This window comes from Mobula hypostoma, chromosome 4 (assembly GCF_963921235.1).
Source record: "Mobula hypostoma chromosome 4, sMobHyp1.1, whole genome shotgun sequence".
NCBI lineage: Eukaryota > Metazoa > Chordata > Chondrichthyes > Myliobatiformes > Myliobatidae > Mobula > Mobula hypostoma.
The window spans coordinates 200,159,978-200,180,420 of NC_086100.1; the positions used below are offsets into that span (position 1 = coordinate 200,159,978).

Genomic DNA, 20,443 nt, shown 5'->3' on the forward strand with positions numbered 1-20,443 from the left:
TTTGGGGTTTATTGTGGTTTTTTTTCACACACACTTCCTGTATTTTTTCCCATTATGGAGTTCCGGAGCATGCGCATTTTCTATTTGGTTATGTTCATCCCCGCCATCTTTGATTAGCCCACGATGGGATGCGTGTATTGTCGTGTTTAAGAATAATATCCAATGGTACTTAAACAGATAAACGTTATTAGTTGGAATGTACGTGGCTGGAATCACCCTATTAAGTGAAGGAAGACTTTTAAAGTTCGTAATCGATTCCAGCCCGATATAATTTTTGCTCAAGAAATGCATATCAGAACGGGCAATCAAAATAGATTTTTTAAAACGTGGAAGGGCCTTCAATACCATGCTACCTGTCAAAATAAAACAAAGGGAGTATCTATTTTCATTAAATCTAATATTTTATTTATTCAAGAAGACATTGTCTCAGATAATAATGGTAGATTTTTAATTATTAAAGGAACAATTTGTAATAGAAAAATTGTCATGGTTATTCTATACGGACCTAATGTAGCTGATCCTTTTTTTAAAAAAAAATGTATTTGGTTTATTACCAGATTAAATGAATATATGCTGCTGATGGGAGGTGACTTCAACTGTTGTTTAAACCCTTTGATTGACAAGAGTTCAACCAATCAGCAGCTTCTGAGTCGTTTGGCAACACTTATTAATTCCTTTTTAATTGATTATGGTTTGATAGAAATCTGGATAAATTTACATCCTAATGATAGAGATTATTCTTTTTATTCACATATTCATAATAAATATTCAAGAATTGATTATTTTATAGCTGATTTCCGATTTTTGTCCAAAGTCCAGAAATGTGAATATGATGCTATTGCAGTCTCGAATCATGCACCTTTAAGCTTAACTTTTGAGTTAAATGATGTTAGTAATGTAAACTCGCCTTGGCGTTTTCCAGAAAATTTATTACAAAGTTCGGACTTTGTTAAATTTATAGAGATTCAGATAAAAGATTTCTTTCTTCTTAATAATACGGGAGATGTCTCGAAATTGATTATTTGGGATACACTTAAGCATATTTGCGAGGTCAGATAATATCTTATTTGGCTAAACTCAAGAAACAGACAAAAACAGAGTTAGATAGAATTTCAAAACTAATTAAAGATCTGGATAATACTTATGCAGTTTTTCCTAATGTTGATTTATTTAAACAAAGGGTTGAACTTCAATCACAATATAATTTATTATTAACTTATCCTATTGAAAGAAATTTGCTTAAATTAAAAAGTCAATTTTATATGTTTGGAGATAAAAGTAACAAGCTATTAGCATCTCAACTTGAAGCAGTTAGAGCTAAAAGACAAATTTTAAAAATTCGTAACTGTAGTGTAGCTTGTAATTATGAAGATATTAATAAAATTTTTCAAGACTATTACGGTGAACTCTATAAATCTCAGTTTCCAGCTGACCCTTCTAATATGTATGCCTTTTTACAAAAGATTGATTTTCCTAGAATATCTGTTGAAGATCAGCAAATTCTTGATGCTCCTTTTACTGAAAGAGAAATTCAGAAAGCTATTCTTTCAATGCAATCTGGTGAAGCTCCTGGATTGGATGGTTTTTCTGTAGGATTTTATAAAAAATTTGAAGATTTGCTTACTCCTTATATGTTGGAAATGCTTAAAGATTCTTTTCTGCTAGAAGAGTTACCTTCCACATTTTATGAAGCTTCTATTTCTTTAATTCTTAAGAAAGATAAAGACCCCACTGATTGTGCTTCATATAGACCTATTTCATTATTAAATGTGGATGCCAAAATTCTTTCAAAAATAATGGCTAATCGGATGGAGAATCTACCAACTAAAATTATTTCTCAGGATCAAACAGGTTTTCTAAAAGGCCATTATTCTTTTTCTAACACTCGGAGATTGTTATATATTATATACTCATCCCTCTCTAAGACTCCCCAATGTGTTGTTTCTCTAGATGCTGAAAAGGCATTTGATAGAGTTGAATGGAAATACCTATTTAAAGTTTTAGAGAAATTTAGCATTGGTACTAATTTTAATAAATGGATTAGATTGATATATAAAAGCCCTATTGCCACTGTTATCACTAATAACTGCAGATCCCCCTTTTTCCAATTTTCGCGGGGTACGAGACAAGGATGTCCGTTAAGCCCTTTGTTATTTAATTTGATGTTGGAACCTTTGGCTATTGCACTTCGTGAAGCTAAAAATATTCAAGGAATTTCTATAAATGGGACTATTCGTAAGATTTCCCTTTATAGAAACATAGAAAATAGGTGCAGGAGTAGGCCATTCGGCCCTTCGAGCCTGCACCGCCATTTATTATGATCATGGCTGATCATCCAACTCAGAACCCAGCCTTCCCTCCATACCCCCTGACCCCTGTAGCCACAAGGGCCATATCTAACTTCCTTTTAAACATAGCTAATGAACTGGCCTCAACAGTTTGCTGTGGCAGAGAATTCCACAGATTCACCACTCTCTGTGTGAAGAAGTTTTTCCTAACCTCGGTCCTAAAAGGCTTCCCCTCTATCCTCAAACTGTGACCCCTCGTTCTAGACCTCCCCAACATCGGGAACAATCTTCCCGCATCTAGCCTGTCCAATCCCTTTAGGATCTTATACGTTTCAATCAGATCCCCCCTCAATCTTCTAAATTCCAACGAGTACAAGCCCAGTTCATCCAGTCTTTCTTCATATGAAAGACCTGCCATCCCAGGAATCAATCTGGTGAACCTTCTTTGTACTCCCTCTATGGCAAAGATGTCTTTCCTCAGATTAGGGGACCAAAACTGCACACAATACTCCAGGTGTGGTCTCACCAAGGCCTTGTACAACTGCAGTAGTACCTCCCTGCTCCTGTACTCGAATCCTCTCGCTATAAATGCCAGCATACCGTTCGCCTTTTTCACCGCCTGCTGTACCTGCATGCAGATGATCTTTTGGTTTATGTTTTGAATCCCGAAGAATCTATTCCCAGCTTATTGAAATTATTAAATGAATTTGGATTGTTTTCAGGATATAAATTAAACCAGCATAAAAGTGAATTATTTCCTTTAAATGACTCTGCTTCTATATATGATGACATTCCTCTAAAAGTTACGGATTTTTTAAAATATTTAGGTATTATCATCACTAAAAATTATGGAGACCTTTATAGAGCTAATTTAGTTCCCTTAGTGGATTTTATGAAGCAATTTTTTTCTAGATGGAATCCACTTACACTTTTGTTAGCAGGTCGAATTCATGCAGTTAAAATGATGATTTTACCAAAATTTTTATATGTATTTCAAAATATTCCTAATTTTCTAACTATGAAGTTTTTTGATCAGGTTGACTCTATTATTTCATCTTTTGTTTGGAATAATAAAAGACCAAGAATTGGAAAATGTCATTTACAAAATTAAAAAAGGATGGAGGTCTTACTTGGCCTAATTTAAGAATGTATTATTGGGCGGTTAATATACGTTATGCGTGTTCTTGGTTATATTGGACCGATAAAAAGGATCGACCATCTTGGGTTGATTTGGAATTGAAAATTGTGAAACATTTTCATTTAACTTCGTTATTAGGAGCTCCCTTACCTGTACAATTAGCCAAAATTTCTATTCTAAATATAAATCCTATGCTTAATCAATCATTATGAATCTGGTACCAGTTTCGTAAGTTTTTTAATCTTAAAAAATTTAACCTTTTTAGTTTAATTTATCGAAACTATTTATTAAATCTTCACTTCGTGATCGTACCTTTTCTCTTTTGAGGAATAAAGGAATTTTTTCCTTTATGGACTTGTTTCAAGAAGGCCGATTGATGTCCTTTGAGAAACTAGTAACTAAATACTCTCTCTCAAATTCACATTTTTTGCAATATCTTCAGGTCAGACATTTCTTACAACAATATTTAAGTAATTTTCCATATATACAAGACTCTGACCTGTTAGACATTATTTTAAAAATGAACCCTTTAGTGAAAGGTTTTATTGGGAAAATTTATAATTTACTATTACAACAGGATAACTATCCTTTACTTAAGATTAAGCAAGATTGGGAAAGAGAGCTTAACATGACCTTGATAACAGAGGATTGGTTGCGAATTTTGAAGCTGGTTAACACTTCTTCGATTTGTGCCAGTCATTCTCTAATTCAATTTAAAATTGTACATCGTTATTATTTGACAAAGGAGAGATTGTCTAAAATATTTCCTAATGTAAATAGTCAGTGTGATAGATGCAAAACTGAGATAGCTATATTGACACATATGTTTTGGTTGTGTTCTGTATTGAAACAGTTTTGGAAATCTATTTTTCTACAATTTCTAAAGCTTTAAAAATCAATTTACAACCTAATAAATTGACAGTTTTGTTTGATATAATTCCACAACATATTCACGTTATTTCTATATCAGACCAACACGTAATTGCATTTGTCACATTATTGACTAGAAGAGCTATTTTATTGAAATGGAAAGATGTCTCTGCTCCCACTTTGATACAATGGTTCTCTCAGGTGATGTTATGTCTTAGTTTGGAAAAAATTAGAAGTGGAACTTTTGATCCTAGATTTGACTTCAAGAAAAGGTGAGGTTCTTTTGCCTGTTATTATCATTTGATTTGAGTTAATAAAGATGGTCCTTTTCTGATGCTTGAGTATATGGATTTGATTGGCGGATTGAGGTCTTTTTTCTATGGAAGCTTGTATGGCGCATAGCTCCGTGTTTGTGCTCCAAATAGGGTTCCCCCCTTTTTTTGTTATTAGGGTTTTTTTTCTGTTTTAGTTAGTAGGGGTTCTTTTTCTCTTTCTTTCTTTTTTCCATTAAAAAAGCTTTAACATTTTGTTTTTTTTGTTATTATTGATATACTGTTCAGCCTGGTTGATCGTTTAACTCTTATTCTACATGTGGATATGTTATCTTGATTATTTTGATGTATTTTTCTCTGTTGTTGATTTTCAATAATAATTAATAAAAAAATTTAAAAAGGAAAAGGTGTTCCCTTGGAACCTGTGGGAGGCAAGTGCAGACATCGCAGGGGCCCTAGCAGAGATATTTAAATCATCCTTAGCGACAGGAGAGGTACCAGAGGACTGGAGGATAGGCATTGTGGTTCTGCTGTTCCAGGAAACGAATGTCTGGTGAGTTTGACATCAGTTGTGGGAAAGTTATTGGAAGGTATTCTGAGGGACTGGATATATAAGTATTTGGATGCACATGAAAAGGTTAGGGACAGTCAGCATGGCTTTGTGCGTGGTTGGTCATGTCTAACCAATCTTACAGAGTTTTTCAAGGAAGTAACCAGGAAAGTGAGTGAAGATAAGACAGTGGATGTTATCTACATGGACTTTATTAAGGCCTTTGACAAGGTCCCACATAGGAGGCTGGCCAAAAATGTTCATTTGCTTGGGTTTCAGGATGAGGTAGTAAATTGGATTAGACATTGGCTTTGTGGGAGAAGCCAGAGAGTGGTAGTGGATGGTTGTCTCTCTGACTGGAGGCCTGTGACCGGTGGTTTACAGCAGGGATCGGTGCTGGGTCCATTGTTGTTTGTCATCGATATCAATCAGCTGGATGATAATGTCGTTAGCTGGATCAGCAACTTTACAGATGATACCACGATTGGGGATGTAGTGGACAGCAAAAAGCCTATCATGGTTAGCAGAGGGATCTGCATCAGCTGGAAAAATGGCAGATGGAATTTAGTGCAAACAACTGAGAGTGTAACCAACCAGGATAGGTCCTGGGGAGAAAAGGATCAGCCATGACTGAATGGTGAAGCAGTCTCGATGGGCCAAATGGCCTAACACTGCTCCTATGTCTTATGGTCTTGCAGTCTTGGCTGTCAGGGAGCAGGAGTGAGTGCCATTGCTATTACAAAGGAAAAAGTCACCTGGTCCAGATGCGCTACATCCCAGAGTCCTGAGAGAGGTTATTGAAGAGATAACGGATGCATTGGCCATGATAATTTGAGAATCACTGGATTCTGGCATGGTTCCAGAGGAGTGGAAAAGTGCAAATGTCACTCCATTCTTTAAGAAGGGAGGAAGGCAAAAGAAAGGAAATTATAGGCCAGTTAAGCGAACCCCAGTGGCTGGGAAAGTGTTGCAGTCTATTATTAAGGATGAAGTTTTGGGGTACTTGTAGACTCATGGTTTCTGTAAGGGGAAATTTTGCTGGACTATTAAGAGTTCTTCAAGGAAATAACCAGCAGGGTGGACAAAGGAGAGGCTGTGGATGTCATTTACTTAGATTTTCAGAAGACATTTGATAAGGTGACAAACATCAGGCTGGTTAACAAGATGAAATCCTATGATGTTACTGTAAAGATACTGACATGGATAGCGGAATGGCTGACAGGCAGGAGGCAGTGAGTGGGAATAAAGGGGCCTTTTTTGGTTAGCTGATGGTGACTAGTGGTGTTCCTCAGGGGTCAGTATTGGGACTGCTGCTTTTCACATTGTTTGTCAATGATTTAGATAATGGAATTGATTACCTTGTGGCAAAGTTTGCAAATAATACGTGGAAGCAATGTGATTGCAGCAGGACTTGGACAAATTGGAAGAATGGGGAAAAAGTGGCAGATGGAATACAGTGTTGGGAAATGTATGACAATGCATTTTGGTAGAAGGAACAATAGTGCGGACTATTATCTAAATGGGGAGAAAATTCACACATCAGAGATGCAGAGGGACTTAGGAATCCTCGTGCAAGTCTCTAAGAAAGTTAATTTACAGGTTGAGTCTGTGGTAAAGAAGGCAAATGCAATGTTGGCATTTATTTCAAGGGAAATAGAATATAAAATCAAAGAGATAATACTGAGCCTTTATAAGACAGTAGTCAGGCCACACAAAGCATTGTCGACAGTTTTGGGCTCCTTATTGCAGAAGGGATGTGTTGTCATTGGAGAGAGTCCAGAGGAGGTTCATAGGATGATTCCGGTAATGAAGGGATTAACATATGAGGATCGTCTGATAGCTTTGGGCCTGTACTCACTGGAATTTAGAAGAATGTGGGGGATCTCATTGAAATCTACTGAATATTGAAAGGACTAGATAAGATGGATGAGGAGAGGATGTTTCCTCTGCTGGGGTATCCAGAACTAGAGGGCACAGCTTCACAATTGAGGGGCAGCCTTTCAGAACAGAGGTAAGGAGGATTTTTTTTTGCCAGAGAGTGGTGAATCTGTAGAATTCTCTGCCACAGACTGCGCTGGAAGCCAAGTCTGTGAGTATATTTAAAGCAGAAGTTGACAGTTCCCTGATCGGTCAGGGCATCAAAGGATATGGTAGAGGCAGGTGTATGGGGTTGAGTGGGATCCGGATCAGCCATGATGAAATAGCGGAGTGGACTGGATGGGCTGAATGGCCTAATTCTGCTCTTATGTCTTATGATCTTATGGCCTTACACTGTGACCAGTGGGGCACTGAGGAGTGTGGTAGAACAAAGGGATCTGGGAACACAGGTCCATAGTCACAGGTAGATAGGGTCGTAAATAAAGATTTTGGCACATTGGCCTTCATAAACCAATGTACCGAGTACAGGAGATGGGACGTTATGCTGAAGTTGGATAAGACGTCGATGAGGCCTGATTTGCTGTGTTGTCTGCAGATTTGGTCACCGACCTGCAGGAAAGATGTAAACAAAGTTGAAGGAATGCAGAGAAAATTTACAAGGATGCTGCTGGGTCTGGAGGACCTGAGTTATAAGAAAAGATTGAGTAGAAGATTGAGAGGAGATTTGATAGAGGTATACAAAATTATGAGTGGTATTGATCTGGTAGGCTTTTTCCACTGAGGATGGGTGGGACTACAACAAGAGGTCATGGCTAAAGTGTGAAAGGTGAGACGTTTAAGGGGAAACTTCACTCAGAGAGTGTGGAATGAGCTGCCAACACAAGTGGTACATGGGAGTTCAATTTCAACTTTTAAGCAAAGTTTAAATAGGTAAATGGATAGTAGGGATATGGAGAGCCCTGGTCCTGGTGCAGGTTGATGGGAGTAGGCAGTTCAAATAGTTTCGGCATGGACTAGATGGGCCGAAGGGCCTGTTTCTGTATTGTACTTCTTTATGACTCTGACTCTAACTGCGGTTCTTCACGGTGCTGAGTTCCCAATCTTGGACCTCGTTGATTGGTCTCTCTTTCTCTCTCCCTCTCCCCCACCTCTTCCCACACCCTCTCTCCTCCCTCTCCCCCTCCCCTCTCCCCCACTGCCTCCACTTTCCCCTCTCTCCCCTCCCCTTCTCTAACCCCTCTCTCCTCCACCTTCTCTCTCTCCCCTCTCTCTCCCTCCCCCCTCTCTCAACCTCTCTCCTCTCTCCCTTCCCCCTCCCCCTCCCCCCTCCCCCTCCCCCCCTCTCCCCCCTCCCCCCTCTCCCCCCTCTCCCCCCTCTCCCCTCTCTCCCCTCTCTTCCCTCTCTCCCCTCTCCCCCCTCCCCCCTTCCCCCTCTCTCCCCTCTCTCTCCCCTCCCTCCCCCTCTCTCCCTACTCCCCCCTCTCCCCCTCTCTCTCCCCTCCCCCTCTCCCCCTCCTCCCCTCCCCCTCTACCCCCTCTCCCCTCTCCCCTCTCCCCCTCCCTCTCCCCCCTCCCCTCCTCCCTCTCTTTCTCTCCCCCCTCTCCCCCACCTCTCCCCCCCTCTCCCCCCCCTCCCCCCCTCTCTCTCTCCCCTTCTCTCTCTCCCCCTCTCTCTCCTCCCTCTCTCTCCTCCTGTGGTAAACCATATATATATGTTGTAACTGGGTTACCTGTCTGGACACACCCCTCTGCTGACTGCCCCTGTGGCTCCTCCCACAGAATCCTGTATGAAGGGGTTTGCCTTGCCCCTCCCCCTCAGTCCGGGGGCAGACACTCACTGTGGAGGTCGTATTGTACAGCGAATAAAAGCCTTTCAATATTTTACCCAACCTCAGTCTTTTGGAGTTATTGAAGGTGCTTCAATTTTATTTTAAAGCATGGAACATGCACTGAGACCCGACAAATTAGACCTCGATCCGCAAACACCTGACGCTGGAAACGCTTTCGAACTCTGGCTGGCCCGCTTTGAAGCGTACCTATAGGAGATTAACGCGACCGACCCCGTAGTAAAGTGCAGAGTTCTACTCTCCAGGGTCAGTCCATGGGTCTGTTCGCTGATCAGAGACCAGCTGAGCTACGACGGCGCGATGAGCGCACTCAAAGAACAATACCTGCGGCTGGTAAACACTGTCTATGCTCGGTACCGCTTAGCGACACGGCAACAACGGCCCGGGAAATCAAGTGCTGGAGTTCATCCGAGCCCTACGGACACCCGTGCGGGCCTGCAATTGCCAGGAGCTGACGGCGGCGCAGCATGCAGAGCTCCTAGTGAGAGACGCCTTCGTCACGGGGACCAGGTCAGTGTACGTGCGCCAGCAGCTGTTGGAAAAAGCCGATCTTACTTTAAGTTTGGCGATCGAACTGGCCGACATGCTGGAGGCCGCTCTGCATAACTCCGAGGCTCTCCAGGCATGCGATCCCCCGATGGCATGGACACCGCAGACCCCGCAACCCGCTGGCGAATTGACCTCGGCTGCTGCCAGTCGCGAGTCCGCGAACTGCTACTTCTGCGGACTCGAGAAGCACCCCCGGAAACACTGCCTGGCCTGAGAAGCTACCTGCTCCAGCTGCGGAAAGAAGGGCCACTTCGCGAAGGTCTGTAAGTCCAAACCGCGAGCGGGATCAAGCAGCGCCACGTGCGAAACATGGTTCCCTGCACGCCGCCACCACGTGCGAGACATGGGGGCGGCCATCTTGGTCGGCACCACCTCCCACCACCTACGACCAACGGGTGCTCACGGGGCACCCCACCACGCCGGACCAAGACAGCGACCCCACCCTGGCCTCCGTGACCCTCGACCAAAGCGCTCCCCACCTGCTCGCAAGGTCAATGATGGACATCCTGGTGGAGGGGTGCAGGACAAGCTGCCTGTTTGACACAGGCAGCACAGAGAGTTTTATCCACCCGGCCACGGTGCAGCATTGTGGACTCATGATACGGCCGGTCAGTCAGAGGGTCACCATGGCCTCCAGGTCACATACAACAGACATCCGGGGGGGTTGTGTAGCGACACTAGTGGTGCAGGGTGCAGAATATTGAGACTTTATGTTACTGGTCTTGCCTCAACTGTGTGCCCCTGTGCTATTGGGGCTGGACTTCCAGAGCCACCTGAAAAGCGTGCCAATGAAGTATGATGGGCCCCTCCCACCAATTACTGTCATAAATCCCCTGTTTTGTAGAGATATGTCACGTACCCCGCTACTGACCACACACACACACCGACCCGCGCATCCCACCCAACATCATGCCAACTGCCACACTACCGACACCACTCGTGGCCTCTCCACCCTCAAGATCCCTCCCCCACCGCTGTTCGCCAACCTGACCCCCGACTGTAAACCTGTGGCAACTAAAAGCAGGAGGTACAGTGCGGGGGCAGAGCTTTCATTAAGTCAGAGGTACAGCGGCTGCTCAGGGAGGGGGTCACTGAGACAAGCACAAGTCCTTGGAGGGCGCAGGTGGTGGTTGTTCGGAGCAGGGAGAAGAACAGGATGGTCGTGGACTATAGCCAGACCATCAATAGGTTCACGCAGCTCGACGCGTACCCTCTACCCCGCATCGCGGATATGGTCAATCAGATAGTACAGTACTAGGTGTACTCGACAATAGACCTAAAATCCGTTTATCATCAGCTCCCCATCCGCTGGGAGGACCGCCCTTACACTGCCTTCGAGGCGGACGGCAGGCTTTACAATTCCTGCGCGTCCCCTTTGGTGTCACAAATGGTGTATCTGTCTTCCAGAGGGCAATGGACCGGATGGTGGACCAGTGCCAACTGAAGGCCACGTTCTCATATCTGGATAACATCACCATCTGCGGTCACGACCAGCAGGATCACAACAACAACCTCCAAAAATTTCTCCATGCCGCTAAAGCTTTCAATCTCACCTATAACAAGGACAAGTGTGTATTCGGGACCACCCGACTTGCTATCCTTGGGTGTGTCGTGGAGAATGGAGTCATTGGCCCTGACCCCAACCGTATGTGCCCCCTGTTGGAACTCCTCCTTCCCAACACCCTCAGAGCCCTCAAAAGGTGCCTGGGCTTCTTTTCATATTACGCCCAATGGGTCTCTAACTACGCAGACAAGGCCCGCCCCCTGGTCAAGTCCACCACATTCCCCCTCTCAGCCGAGGCCCACGCGGCCTTCAACCGCATAAAAGGGGACATTGCCAAAGCAGCAATGCATGCGGTGGATGAGGCCATTCCCTTCCAAATAGAGAGTGACGCCTCCGACTTTGCGCTGGCTGCTACCCTCAACCAGGCAGGAAGACCAGTGGCGTTCTTCTCCCGTACCCTTCAAGGCCCTGAAATTCGGCACTCCGCGGTGGAGAAAGAGGCCCAGGCCATAGTGGAAGCTATAAGGCACTGGAGGCACTATCTTGCCGGCAAAAGGTTCACCCTGCTAACTGACCAGCGCTCAGTCGCATTCATGTTTAATAATCAGCAGCGGAGCAAAATCAAAAATGATAAAATTCTGAGGTGGAGAATTGAACTCTCCACCTACAACTATGACATCATGTACAGGCCAGGGAAGCTCAACGAGCCCTCCGATGCCCTATCCCGGGGAACGTGCGCCAGCGTGCAGATCGACCGGCTATACGCTCTACATGTAGACCTTTGCCACCCGGGGGTCACCCGGCTTTTCCACTTCGTGAAAGCCTGGAACCTGCCTTACTCCCTTGAGGAGATCAGGATGATGACCAGGGACTGCCAGAGTGCAAACCGCACTTCTACCGACCCGAAAAGGCACCACTCATCAAGGCCACCCGCCCCTTTGAGCGACTGAGTGTTGACTTTAAGGGCCCCCTTCCCTCCACTGACTGCAATGTGTACTTTCTTAATGTTATCGACGAGTACTGGCGGTTCCCTTTCGCCGTCCCCTGCCCGGACACCACTACCACGTCAGTTATAAAAGCCCTGTGCAAGCTCTTCACTCTGTTCGGATACCCATGCTATATCCACAGTGACAGAGGGTCCTCGTTTATGAGTGACGAACTGCGCCAATATCTACTGGCTAGGGGAATTGCAACCAGTAGGACCACGAGCTATAATCCCCGGGGGAATGGACAGGTAGAGAAGGAGAATGGCACGGTGTGGAAAGCCACACTCTTACCCCTCAGGTCAAAGGAACTGCCGGTCTCCCGCTGGCAGGAGGTCCTTCCCGAGGCACTCCACTCCATCCGCTCCCTGTTATGCACAGCCACCAATGCCACCCCTCCTGAGCGGCTCTTTTCTTTTCCCAGAAAATCGACCACTGGAACCACCCTACCAACTTGGCTGATGTCCCTGGGGCCAGTACTGCTCCGGAAACATGCGAGGAGCAATAAATACTCCCCGATGGTCGAGAGGGTTCACTTACTTCATGCGAACCCCCAGTCTGCCTATGTGGTTTTACCTGATGGGCGGGAGGACATGGTCTCCATCCGTGACCTGGTGCCCGCAGGAGCACCGGGCCCCTACCCTGAACACTCCATGGTGACTGTTGACCCCGTACTCACCGATGTATGTACCCACGAGACACCACGTACTCCAAACCCTACACAGACACCACACGACAGTCCCACACCAGGCGCGACGCACACGCATGAGGGATTACCGATGCCTAACGTGCTGACACCTCAAGTCAGGCCGGAGCCAGCACAACCGCCATCGCTGGTGCAATCACCGCTGGTGCTACGTAGATCACAGCGACGGACTCGACCGCCTGATAGACTTGACCTGTAAATATACTTGTTTTAAATATTGTCAGTCACTTCACCCCGCGGGACTCTTTTTTAAAAAAGGAGGGGTGAATGTGGTAAACTATATACATGTTGTAACTCGGTTACCTGTCCGGACACGCCCCTCTGCTGACTGCCCCTGTGGCTCCTCCCACAGAGTCCTGTATAAAGGTGTTTCGCATTGCCCCTCCCCCTCAAACAGCATTTTGATATATACTTATCGGCGATCAGATCGGATAAAAAACCGGAAACACTAAAGCTGCGATTCTACTCCATGTAACAGGTGACGACGCAATTGAGGTATATAACCATTTTCCTTTTGAAAATGCAGATAATTTGAATCTAAAAGCGATAATGAATAAATTTGAAGTATTTTGTATACTGAAGCGTAATGTGACGTATGAGCAGCACAAACTTTTCAAATGTTGGCAGGGAGCTGGTCAAACGATTGATCAATTTGTTACGGAGTCGAGGCATCACAGTAAAACACGCGAGTTTGCAGAACTGACAGACTCTCATTAAAGACAGAATTGTTTGTGGCATTCTGGATAATGCTCTGAGAGAAAGAGCAAAACTTAAATCTGGGAAAAGCTTTGGCGCTCTGCAAAGCTTCCGGAACCGTGATGTCGCAGGCTAAAGAGTTTTTTATTGAGAACTGCAACATACACTCTGTGCGCAAACATATCAGAAAAAATAATGGAGCAACAATGAAACCGACAGAGAACAAGACATCATGTGATCGCTATGGGCAGCAGCACTGACCAAAAAAATGTCCAGCGTACAGGAAAATGTGCAACGATTGTGGTAAGAGTAATCTTTTTTCACGCTGTTGCAGAAGTAGAAAGGAAATAAAACAAGTAAATGCAGTGCTTGAAAATAAATGTTAGGAGTTTATATAGATGTGCTTTGTGAAAACAAACAAAGTAAGAATGACTGGACTATTCCATTGCAAGTGAACCAAGACAATATTTGTTTAAACTGCATACTGGAGCACAAGTAAATGTTCTTGCAGAATCGGAGTTTAATGTATTAAAGCCAAGACCAAAGTTACATCAGACAAATATAAAAGCAATTGGGTATTCAGGTGCAGACATTCTAGTTAAAGGAACATTTATGGCAAAAGTATCACACAAAAATACTGTGCACACGCTTTCATTTGTGGTTGTACCAAAAATGTACAGTCAATACTGGATCTATCTGCCTGTAAGAGACTGAATTTGGTGAAAAGATTCATAGTCCTGGACAGTGACACAGAGTCAGAATATGGTGACTTGACAAAAAAGCAAGAGAGAACAGAATTTAATTCCAATGTGGCAAAAGTAAAAGAAGTCATAAAGCAAGCTCCCAGACCCATCCCTTTGTTATCAGCATCTGACAAAGCTTTGCCACCAAAACCAAACTTGCCGGTAGAGTACAATAAAGATCTGAAGCCAAAGAGTGACAAGAATCAGGATCCAATTGAAGAAGTGAAAGCACAAGTGAAGGAACTGAGAAGTTTTATTGAAATGATGAAGTCTCAGCATAAAAAAGAGATTACACAGTTATGAATTAGATGAAGAAAACAAGATTCGTATTTCATTACAAATGGAAGTGAAGGAATTAAGAAAGCTACAGTGCTTGAAGAAGTACAACCCAGATCGTACATGGCCCAACAGAAGAAGGAGCGGTGTTAAGAAGAAATCGCAAAGACCTCAAGAAAGAGCCAACTTCAGAGTTTCAGGTAACTGATGCAGACCAGGCAAAACAAGGAAATAACAACAAAACATAAGAACTGTGTGAACCACTTAGAAGGTCTACTCGTGTTCATAAACCCCCAGAGAGACTGATAGAGAAGTGTTAAATATGTATTTGTTCTAATCAATGTTACTAATTGTTTTTCTTTTTAAGGAAAGGAAGATGTGGTGATATCACATGTCAGAACGTGATTGGACAGAGTTCGGAGCATGCGCAGAAATGAGAGAATGATCTAGAAGCATGGCAGTGTAAAATGTGGTTTTGGTTGTTCCTAATAAAAATTCAATTCTTCCAGAATATGGTTTGTTATTAATAACACACGGTATGTATAAAGAACATAACAGCCCACTCCACTCCAACCCACCTCTCTCTCCCTACTCCCCACCCACACATCTCTACCTCCCCACTCCTCACCTATCCATCACTCTTACTCCTCTCCCGACCCAAAAACCCTGCTCCCACCACTCCCCACCCAACTCCCACTCCGCACTCCCCACCCACCCACCTCTCTCCCCACTCCTCACCCACCCACCTCTCTCCCCACTCCTCACCCACCTACCTCTCTCTCCCTACTCTCCACCCACCCACCTCTCTCCCCAATCCGCATACATCCTCCTCTCTCTCCCCACTACCCACTCCCCTCTCTCCCCACTCCCCACCCACCTCCTCTCTCTCCCCACTAACCACCCGCCTCTCTCTCCCCACTCCCCACCCACCCACCTCTCTCTCCCCACTCCGCACCCACACATCTCTACCTCCCCACTCCTCACCTATCCATCACTCTTACCCCTCTCCCGACCCAAAAACCCTGCTCCCACCACTCCCCACCCAACTCCCACTCCGCACTCCCCACCCACCCACCTCTCTCACCACTCCTCACCCACCTACCTCTCTCCCCACTCCGCATACATCCTCCTCTCTCTCCCTACTCTCCATCCACCCCCCTCTCTCTCCCCACTCCCCACCCACCCCCCTCTCTCTCCCCACTCCACACCCACCCCCCTCTCTTTCCCCACTCTCCACCCACCCACCTCTCTCTCCCCACTCCCCACCCACCTCTCTCCCCACCCCTCACCCACCTACCTCTCTCTCCCCACCCCTCACCCACCTACCTCTCTCTCCCCACTCCTCACCCACCCACCTCTCTCTCCCTACTCTCCACCCACCCACCTCTCTCCCCAATCCGCATACATCCTCCTCTCTCTCCCCACTACCCACTCCCCTCTCTCCCCACTCCCCACCCACCTCCTCTCTCTCCCCACTAACCACCCGCCTCTCTCTCCCCACTCCCCACCCACCCACCTCTCTCTCCCCACTCCGCACCCACACATCTCTACCTCCCCACTCCTCACCTATCCATCACTCTTACCCCTCTCCCGACCCAAAAACCCTGCTCCCACCACTCCCCACCCAACTCCCACTCCGCACTCCCCACCCACCCACCTCTCTCCCCACTCCTCACCCACCCACCTCTCTCCCCACTCCTCACCCACCTACCTCTCTCTCCCTACTCTCCACCCACCCACCTCTCTCCCCAATCCGCATACATTCTCCTCTCTCTCCCCACTACCCACTCCCCTCTCTCCCCACTCCCCACCCACCTCCTCTCTCTCCCCACTAACCACCCGCCTCTCTCTCCCCACTCCCCACCCACCCACCTCTCTCTCCCCACTCCGCACCCACACATCTCTACCTCCCCACTCCTCACCTATCCATCACTCTTACCCCTCTCCCGACCCAAAAACCCTGCTCCCACCACTCCCCACCCAACTCCCACTCCGCACTCCCCACCCACCCACCTCTCTCACCACTCCTCACCCACCTACCTCTCTCCCCACTCCGCATACATCCTCCTCTCTCTCCCTACTCTCCATCCACCCCCCTCTCTCTCCCCACTCCCCACCCACCCCCCTCTCTCTCCCCACTCCACACCCACCCCCCTCTCTTTCCCCACTCTCCACCCACCCACCTCTCTCTCCCCACTCCCCACCCACCTCTCTCCCCACCCCTCACCCACCTACCTCTCTCTCCCCACCCCTCACCCACCTACCTCTCTCTCCCCACCCCTCACCCACCTACCTCTCTCTCCCCACTCCTCACCCACCCACCTCTCTCTCCCTACTCTCCACCCACCCACCTCTCTCCCCAATCCGCATACATCCTCCTCTCTCTCCCCACTACCCACTCCCCTCTCTCCCCACTCCCCACCCACCTCCTCTCTCTCCCCACTAACCACCCGCCTCTCTCTCCCCACTCCCCACCCACCCACCTCTCTCTCCCCACTCCGCACCCACACATCTCTACCTCCCCACTCCTCACCTATCCATCACTCTTACCCCTCTCCCGACCCAAAAACCCTGCTCCCACCACTCCCCACCCAACTCCCACTCCGCACTCCCCACCCACCCACCTCTCTCACCACTCCTCACCCACCTACCTCTCTCCCCACTCCGCATACATCCTCCTCTCTCTCCCTACTCTCCATCCACCCCCCTCTCTCTCCCCACTCCCCACCCACCCCCCTCTCTCTCCCCACTCCATCACCCACGCCCCTCTCTTTCCCCACTCTCCACCCACCCACCTCTCTCTCCCCACTCCCCACCCACCTCTCTCCCCACCCCTCACCCACCTACCTCTCTCTCCCCACCCCTCACCCACCTACCTCTCTCTCCCCACTCCTCACCCACCCACCTCTCTCTCCCCACTCTACACCCACCCACCACTCTCTCCTCACTCTCCACCTACCCACCACTCTCACCTCTCTCTCACCCACAAACCCCGCTTGCATCACTCCCCTACCACATCTCACTCCCTAGATCCCTCCCACTGACAGAGCTATCTCTCCCCACTCCTCAAGCACCCTCCTCTCTCTTCCCACTTCCCACCCACCTTTCTGTCTTCTCCCTACTCCCCCATCCTCCTCTCTCTCCCCACCAACCCTCCTCTCTCTCTCTCCCACTCCCCAGCCAACCACCTCTCTCCTCCCCCTCCCTCTCTCTCTCCGCTCTCCCCCTCCCCCTCTCTCCCCTCCCTCTCCCCTATCCCCCCCTCCACCTCCCTCTCCCCCCTCTCTCTCTACAGTATACCTCCATCTCTCTCTCTCTCTCTCTCTATCTCTCTATCTCTCTCTCTCTCTATCTCTCTATCTCTCTCTATCTCTCTGTATCCTGGTTTTACAGAGAGATTCGGAGCTTTCACTTTCAATCTCACCCACAGAACAACATTTGCTCATCAAACAAATCACGTGACTGCAGAGTCAAACAGACCTTCAGCCCAACATATCCATGCTATCCAGCAACCACCTGTCTGTACTGATCCCAATTAACAGCACAAATCCTCGAGACGCTCCACCCTCCACCCACTCACCTCTCTCACCCCACTCCCCACCCACCTCTCTCTCCCCCCTCTCTCCGCCACCCACCTCTCTCTCCCCCCATTTGCCACCCACCCACCTTTCTCTCCCCACTCCCCACCCCCACCCTCCCCTTTCTCCTCACTCCCCACCCACCCCTCTCTCCCCACCTTGGACCAACTCAGCTTCCCCCATCCACTCGGTGGATATTTCTCTCCCCACCCCTCTCTACCGCCCCAACTCACCCATCCCTCTCGACCAGCCGCTGCCCCACTCCCATTACACACCACACCCCAGCCCTCTCTCACCATCTCTTTCTTACTCACTCCTTATCCCCGTCTCCCCACGTCTGTTCCCTGATTCAATCCTCTCCATCTCCAGCACTGACTGAGAGTCACTGACTTGAATCACAATCTTTGTTCTTCTCTCTCTGCAGATGCTGCCCGACCTGGTGAGTCTAAGCAGCAGTTTCCAATTTTACCTCAGATTTCCAGTGTCTGCAGTTTCCTGACGAGCTGCTGTTAGCCGAAGGTTCGTGGTGTGGGACACACAGGTTGAAGTGATGCCACCAGAGAAATGAAGTTAGCTTTCTTCAATCTGAAGAAATAATATTTGGTAGAAGGGTGAACTGAATTCCAGAGACAACAGTGAATCAGTCTAAACCAAACTGTAAAACAGCAAAAGGCAGAGAGAGTGATGAACCAGCTGCTTCTGTCAGTGACCCGGCCAGAGACTGACTGGTTCAGACTCTCAGTGTGATCTCCGCTGATACCGTACCCTGTTTACAGAGAAATTCAGAGCTTTCACTTTCAACCCCACCCACATCCTCTGACTTTCAGAGAAATCACATGACTGTCTCTACAGAGTCAAACAGACCTTCAGCCCAATATTTTCGTGCTGACCGGTAGCTACCAGTCCGTACTGATCCCAAGTAACAGCACAAATCCTCGAGACACCCCACCCTCCACCCACTCTCCTCTCTCCCCACTCCCCACCTACACAACTCTCCCTCCCCACTCACCACCCACTCCCCTCCCTCTTCTCACTCCTCACCCACCCACCTCCCTCTGCCCTCTCCCCACCAACTCCCCTCTCTCCCCACTCCCCACTCCCCACCCACTCTCCTCTCTCTCCCCACCCACTCTCCTCTCTCTCCCCCCTCCACACCCACACCCCTCTCTCTCCCCACACCCCACCCACTCTCTTCTCTCTCCCCACCCTCTCTCCTCTCTCTCCCCCCTCCACACCCACACCCCTCTCTCTCCCCACACCCCACCCACTCTCTTCTCTCTCCCCACCCTCTCTCCCCACCCTCTCTCCTCTCACCCCACTCCCCACCTACTCCTCTCTTTCCCCACCCACTCCCCTCTCTCTCCCCACCCACACTCCTCTCTCCCCACCCACTCTCCTCTCTCTCCCCACTCTCCTCTCTCTCCCCACCCACACTCCTCTCTCCCCACCCACTCTCCTCTCTCTCCCCACTCACTCTCCTCTCTCTCCCCCACTCCACACCCACACCCCTCTCTCTCCCCAAACCCCACCCACTCTCTTCTCTCTCCCCACCCTCTCTCCTCTCTCCCCACTCTCCACCCTCTCCCCTCTCTCCCCACTCTCCACCCACTCTCCTCTCTCTCCCCACTCCCCACCCACTCCCCCCACTGCCCACCCACTCTCCTCTCTCTCCCCACTCCACACGCACTCTCCTCTCTCTCCCCAGTCCCCACCCACTCTCCTCTCTCTCCCCCAGTCCCCACCCACTCTCCTCTCTCTCCCCACCCACTCTCCTCTCTCTCCCCACTCCACACGCACTCTCCTCTCTCTCCCCAGTCCCCACCCACTCTCCTCTCCCTCCCCCAGTCCCCACCCACTCTCCTCTCTCTCCCCACCCACTCTCCTCTCTCTCCCCACTCACTCTCCTCTCTCTCCCCCACTCCACACCCACACCCCTCTCTTTCCCCACACCCCACCCACCCTCTTCTCTCTCCCCACCCTCTCTCCTCTCTCCCCACTCTCCACCCTCTCCCCTCTCTCCCCACTCCCCACCCACTCTCCTCTCTCTCCCCACCCACTCTCCTCTCCCTCCCCACTCCACACCCACACCCCTCTCTTTCCCCACACCCCACCCACCCTCTTCTCTCTCCCCACCCTCTCTCCTCTCTCACTACTACCCACCCACTCTGCTCTCTCTCCCCACACCCCACCCACTCTCTCCTCTCTCCCCACCCTCTCTCCTCTCTCCCCACTCCCCAGCCACTCTCCTCTCTCCCCACTCCCTACCCACTTTCCTCTCTCTCCCCACCTACTCCCCTCTCTCTCCCCACTCCCCACCCACTCTCCTCTCTCTCCCCACTCCCCACCCACTCTCCTCTCTCCCCACTCGCCACCCACTCTCTTCTCTCTCCCCACCCACTCTCCTCTCTCTCCCCATCTCCCCACTCACTCTCCTCTCTCCCCCCACTCCACACCCACTCTCCTCTCTCCCCACTCCCAACCCACTCTCCTCTCTCTCCCCACACCCCACCCACTCTCCTCTCTCCCCACTCCCCACCCACGCTCCTCTCTCTCCACTCCGCACCC

At 48.6% G+C, this 20,443-nt stretch overlaps 1 long non-coding RNA gene across 1 annotated transcript in view; it reads right to left on the reverse strand.

Moving 5' to 3' along the window:
• LOC134345030 (uncharacterized) overlaps nt 1-18,259 on the reverse strand; it is a 33,158-nt gene extending 14,899 nt beyond the window's left edge. The window contains exon 1 of the long non-coding RNA XR_010017596.1: nt 18,193-18,259. This is a non-coding gene — a long non-coding RNA (uncharacterized LOC134345030). The remainder of the gene's footprint in view (nt 1-18,192) is intronic.
• Nucleotides 18,260-20,443: the final 2,184 nt, after the last annotated feature.